The following is a 6,480-nucleotide window of genomic DNA, read 5'->3' as shown; positions in this document are numbered from 1 at the left end:
GGTTATGTTAGGGTCAAAGAGGACAAACATGATATCATTTTCACTTAAAAGGGCACCCTTTTCTACTCCAGATTTGTACCATTAATGTATCCAGTCCACCTTAGAGAACCATTTGGGAGAAGTCAATTGGCTGTCCTCACAAATAAAATAATTTCTTGTAGAGTCCTGCCTTAGGTCTGACATCTAAAAGGCTCCTTTTGCAAACTGCCAGGCCCTCTACAAACCTGAGGAGATGATGCTGGGGAACGGAAAATGCATCACTCTTACAGCTTGACGAAACTGCAGAGTACAGCCTCTCCCAAAGTAGGGGGCACACAAGTTAAGTAAAACTGGGAAGGCCAATTAAACCCAATGGAGCTTATGTATGAATAGACATATCTAGGATTCAGATACAAGGGTGTAAATCTGATAATGATCCTGGAATCATGCTATGCCAGTTTAGGAGATTACTAAAACCAAACCCCAATCCCACTATTCTTTACAGTGTATACATTCTATACAGAACTTCCATTATTCAAACCCATATCAGAAACTATATGAAATCTAAGCTACCAAATATTCTTCCTGTGATACTGTAGAATAGTTCTGAAACTTTTTAAGGGCACTTTATTTTTTTTAGTGTAAGAGTAAGTGCTATCCACAAGTAATACAGCCCTTGCAAATGGTGGGTGAAAAACAGCACAACGAGCCTGTATATTCCTTGCAGTAATGTCTTGCCATTCAAAAACCTTTTTCTTTTTGAAGTTTCCCTTACATCTGAACTTGACTAGATCAGAGAATGCTTGGAATTCGGTCTAATCAATTCCAGCACTCTATGGACTTGAATGGGACTTGGGAGGTAGGTGCTTAAGAGAAATGGAACCAGTCACTTTCTTTCTCCTGCAACCAGGCTTCCCTCAGTATGTTTGTACAGTGATCAAGCTTCCAATATTAAAGCACAGCTAGTGCCACCACAGAGATAAGTTGTTCCATTGTGCCACAGAAACAATCATGCTACAGAGCCTAAGAGGCATTGTTATGGTTTGTGTGTAATGTTATTGTTTGGAATGCTAAATTTCTCACAATATTGTATTACTAGTATGTATGCTGTCAGTATAATTTAGCATGCATAATTAAACAATTGTTTTCCCTTGATCTAGTTAGAAAGTGCTTCTTGTTCTGCAGATTTCTGCTGGCTGTATAGCTGGGATACTTTTTTTTAAATTAAAAGTTACATAATTATTTTACAAATGAAATTATAAAACTGCTTGCCTGCATTTTTAAGTCAATAGTCTTGCAGAATCTTCCTACAAAACCCAACAAGAGCAGAGATATCCATTTTCAATTCCAGCAAATATACAAGACAAGAACTAGACATTATGGAAGATGCTGTACTCCTTTATGTACTTCTCTCTTTAACTGTTTCCAGTCATTACAATTTTTGCCAGCTATCTGCATGTTAGGGGATACACCCCCTATATGTGTGTTTACCATTTCATATGAATAGGACCATGTGCATATGTTCCTTCTTTGGCATGTGTGAATGCATAACTTGATAAATCAGGGTTTCAGTTTTTGCATCCCAAAGTAGGAACATATATGTGTCACCCGATTTATATGAAATGTAACAAGGTTTATGAAGTGAACTTCAGAGGACAGCAGAAGACAGGAGGGCCTGTCGTGGCTTGGTCCATGGGGTCGAGAAGAGTCGGACTCGACTGTGTGACTGAACAACAACAACAAACATAAGGTTCTGACCTCACTGTATAGCATAGAATTTTCAGTGCAGATACGATGGGATGTAGGTGCAAAACAAACCACCATTAAGCTCTGCTTAAGTTCTACACAAGTTCAGTTCCCACTGGGCACTATCACCATACCAAATTCCATCATTATATGTTACTTCTCTCTATTTGAGAACAGTGTGGGCCTACAGTGGCCTTCTGTCCCTCCCTTTTCTGTCCCTCTTATCAAAACCAATGATTATGTGGCAGTGTTGCCAACCGTTAGGTGGGGCCTAGAGATCTCTTAGAATTACAAATGATGTCCAGACTTCCTCCCCTGGAGGAAATGCCTGCTTTGGAGGGTGGTGGATTCTTTGGCAATATATTTAGGTCCATCCCCTTCCCAAACTGTCTTCCTCAAGCCCCACCCCCAAGTCTTCAGGAATTTCACAACCCAGGGTTGGCAACCCTATTATGTGGTAGTTACCAAGTAAGGCATCACAAAGCTGACATGGCAGTTGTGCTAACAGGTAAAAGGTAAAGGTTCCCTTGCTCGAAAGCCAGTCGAATCCGACTCTAGGGCTGCGGTGCTCATCTCCGTTTCAAAGCCGAAGAGCCAGCGCTGTCCGAAGACGTTTCCGTGGTCATGTGGCCGGCATGACTAAACACCAAGGCACACGGAACGCTGTTACCTTCCCACCGAAGTGGTACCTATTTATCTACTTGCAATTTCTTGCTTTCGAACTGCTAGGTTGGCAGGAGCTGGAACTAGAGACGGGAGCTCCCCCCGTCTTGCGGCACCCGGGTCTTGAACTGCTGAACTACTGACCTTCCACAGCCTGCACTTCAGCGTCTTAACCACTTGAGCCACCGCAGCTCGTATTGGTGCTAACAACCAAGTCCTTAATGCTGACAGTGTCTGATTCATACATTAAAGAGAGGTATAGGAACTGCTTCCATGCAGTTGGATCCTATGCCAAACCAGTAACATTTATAAAGGAAAAAAATATGGGCCAGGCAAATACTTCTCTAGGAAAGTATAAATTGTTCCTCAAAGTTGAGCCTCACATGTATATACTATTAGCTACCCATGCCTGCAATCTGTGAATATCTAAATCTGCAGATCAGGGCCACACGGAGGCTAAACAGATCTTTTTGCACACTTGGGGGACTCTCCAGGTATGCATAAAAATCTTAAATGTTTTTTTAAATGCACAGGGTTTAAATAGTTGAAGGAGGCCAGGAGTTGCACTGAGTCCAGCAGCAAGAGCAGCACAGCCTGGGGCTCCATGCTGGGCCTGGTGGCCAAGCAGCCGGGGAGCCCAGCAGGGTATGCTGCCAGCAGCAGTGAAGCCCTGAGTCACACTGGGCCCTCTGGAAAATTGGCTGGGGGGAAGTCTCTGCTGGCTTGCTTGGGGCAACTCTGGGTGAGCCAGCAGAGACTGAGCCTCACTCTCTGTGAGCTGCAGAGAACTGGAAGAGAAACTTTGCTGGCTTGCCCAGAGCTGTTCCAGGCAAGCTGCAGAGAGCAGCAGGGGTGCAGTCTCTGCTGGCTCGCTCGACCCACAGAAAGATGCTAGGCAACCCGGGGCTCCATGCTGGGCTCAGTGAGAGAGCGGGGGGAGGGAGAGGTTTATTTCCAGTGCTTGACATATTTTAATATGAAATACAACCAATTAACAAAACGGTGACATTACTACATCAGAACAGATAAAGGTTGATTCCAGATTTGGGGCAGCCATAGGCAGAGAGTGCCTGGGGGATCCCCGCCTGCCACCATGCCTTCTGCTCATGTTCCCCTTCTTGCCCACCTGCCTGAGTGATCCTCCCACAGCATCTGCCCATGTGTTAGCTGCGACATGAGGTTTCTGCTTGAGTTATGGTGGGGGAATTTGCAAAGAGACTGTTTGCTTAATAGGTGCACAAGCTAGGGATCATAGTCCAACTATACCAGAGTCAGAACCCCCTCAGAGCGGCACAAACCACAGACAGGAAATATCTTTTGTGAAATGTATTAAGAAAATAACCCTAATACATTCATCTAATCAATGAAATATCACACACACACCACAGAGCTAGGAAAGAAAGAGGTGAGGCGATCTTAAAGAGGTCAGAGACAAAAGAGGGCAAAGTCTTCAGGTGGGGGTTATAGCTATCTTCTGAAGTGAAGAGTCCATGGTGTAGAGAAGCAGACTGCTTGGCCAGCAAGCACATCTGTGAAGACCACAAAGAGATGGGGGATCCAACAACTACACATCCCAGGAGACTGAACTAAAGTTTCAAGTCCTGATATAGGAAAATTGTGCCTTCAGGGCAGTGGGCACAATAGGGAAATGGTCCAGGATGGGCCAAGATGGCTGGTAATGGTTCAAAAAGGGGTTTTGGACAAAAGGAATCCAGGTTGGGGAAAGAAAGCTTTTGTTATCAAAGTGTTGGGTAACTGCAGAGTCTTAGCTTCATTAATGGCTGGGCTATCAAGAGAACAATAATGACAATACACTGTGGCCAGGGTGGTCCCAGTATCAAGCAGTGAAGTCTTGAGGTTTTCATTGGAATGAAGGTCCATTGACAATTGCGGGGTGATGTGATTAAGACACTGTCCTTTCTGAAGCGAAGGATGAAAGAAAATGCTGGGAGACGAAGCGTCTGGTTCAAGTAGGGATCCTGCCTCTCGGGAGAGCTGATTCTTCAGCAAGCAAGACTCTCCCTCGAGTTTAGATACCCATATTTATTGAGGGTAGGGTCATAAATTCCATAAATTCCAGAGTTTACACACTACTAGAATTTTTCACAAACAGCGGCAGTTTCTGACTAAACCTCAGTATTTTTCCACCACAGCATCAGGCTGAACAATGACCTCTGGCCCTGGGTGTGCCCGGGGTCTGGTGAGCGTGTTCACCAGATAGTCTTGGTCACGTAGGCATGTGGTGGAATCTGTGGGATTCCCCTACACTTTCATGATGACAGATATGTGTCAGCAGTATCTGAAGCAATGGCTGAAGGAGATGGTCCTGAGCACATGTCTGGGCTAGCTGGCACTGCACAAAGAGAGGGCTATATTTGCCTTATGCCAACTTTGGCCCTAACCTCACCTAACCTCACTGGGGTACCATCCTTTTTCATGGCAAGAGGAGGCTTGGGGTAAAATGCATCTTTCTCTTGCCTGATCGCTCATGATGGTGTTGGGCAATGCATGTGGCTTAGAGTGTCGCTGGCAGGACAGCTCACAAGTCAGCAGAGGAGGAGCCCTGCCAATAGCCCTGTGCCTCGATAGTAATTATCACTCATGGCACCTATTCATGCCTCATACACCAGTCCTCTGGACAGCAGATCATCTTTACCATTTGTCCTCAGTATCTGGGATTCAGAAATACATCACATCTGAAAACAAATCTTCCATTTCTGGTTGTCATAATTAATAGCTATTGATAGGGCAATAATACCATTTAAGAGTGACAATTATTACATTGTGCTGTAGTGAATTCCCTAAGTTACACAGTGGTTGAAGAACTAATTTCCTTTGCCTGTCCTAGAAAACTTGCCCCAGTCCAGGTATACCCCTTTCCAAGGAGTAGTCTCTTTATGGAGACACTCCAATAAATCCTTTCAGTCTTTATGTTTGGAAGGCACAGGGGAATTCAAGGTTTTTTAAGGAGTTTAATAGATAGTAGACATCATCTTGAATTAGGCTGAAGTATACTATAAGAGTCAACTTTAAATTTAGAATGCACACATAAGCTGAGATTCAAATCAAGTAGTTAAAAAAAGTATTTTATTTTCTATTTTAATTTCTGGTGATTACAAATCAAGGGAACAAAATGGAACAGAAGGAAAGGTTTTCTCTGTGATACATTAATGATTTTAAACAGCTGAATGAACTGTGAGTCACAATCACAATACGAACAGCCACAAACATAATTAAAAATGAAATAAATATTTAGATAATTTTATCTTGTCTCTCAAACTGCAGTATTTATAAAATATATAGTGCTTTACATTACATTTGCTCTGTCCTCCCCCCATTGCAAATTAAAACTCATGAGATATTTATTAATATACTGAAGCAGTAAAAATAAGCCAAAGTTAGACAATTTAAATATGGCATGGTGGAAAAACAATTCTAAGCTGTATTATTCTACATTAAGATTGTGCATCTTCTGGAAAAATAGTCATTTTTCAACCAATATATACATATTTTACTTAAAGTTATATTTATATGAGAAAACAAATGTAAAATATACTATGAAATATAGAAATAAATTTGATTTTCACTGTGTTCAGTAATGTCTGGGATTATTACTTTTATTTGAAGAGAGAAACTGAGTTGGTAGATAATGTTTGAAACAGTTATCATGAAGGGGCTCAAAGCCTAAAACCATCCATGTACCCAATAGATCAAAGATAATTCTTGCGAATGTGATAACTCTAGATCATCTATTGCTCAAATTATTGTTAACATGCTATGGCCAAAATTCTATGCTCGGGTATGTGCATGGAAGCCTAACAGAATAAGTGTTATGCACAAGTACTCTTGCTCAGGATTTCAGCTTGGTACTCTGATCCAGATCACCTGTGTCCTGTGATGCATGTTTCAGGCTTTAGTGTGAGCTAGCTCACAGTTTTTTAGCCCCCGGCTCACACATTTTTGCCTTAGGTCAGGAAGGACGGCTCCAGAGCAAAGTAATTTATGCAGGAGCCAAATCGCTCGCTCACAACTTTAATGCCAGTAGCTCACAAAGTAGAATTTTTGCTCACAGGACTCCACAGCTTAGAGGGA

This window comes from Gekko japonicus, unplaced genomic scaffold (genome assembly GCF_001447785.1).
Source record: "Gekko japonicus isolate JY-2015 unplaced genomic scaffold, Gekko_japonicus_V1.1 scaffold1025, whole genome shotgun sequence".
In the NCBI taxonomy this organism is placed as follows: domain Eukaryota; kingdom Metazoa; phylum Chordata; class Lepidosauria; order Squamata; family Gekkonidae; genus Gekko; species Gekko japonicus.
This window is presented reverse-complemented; position numbering follows the sequence as displayed.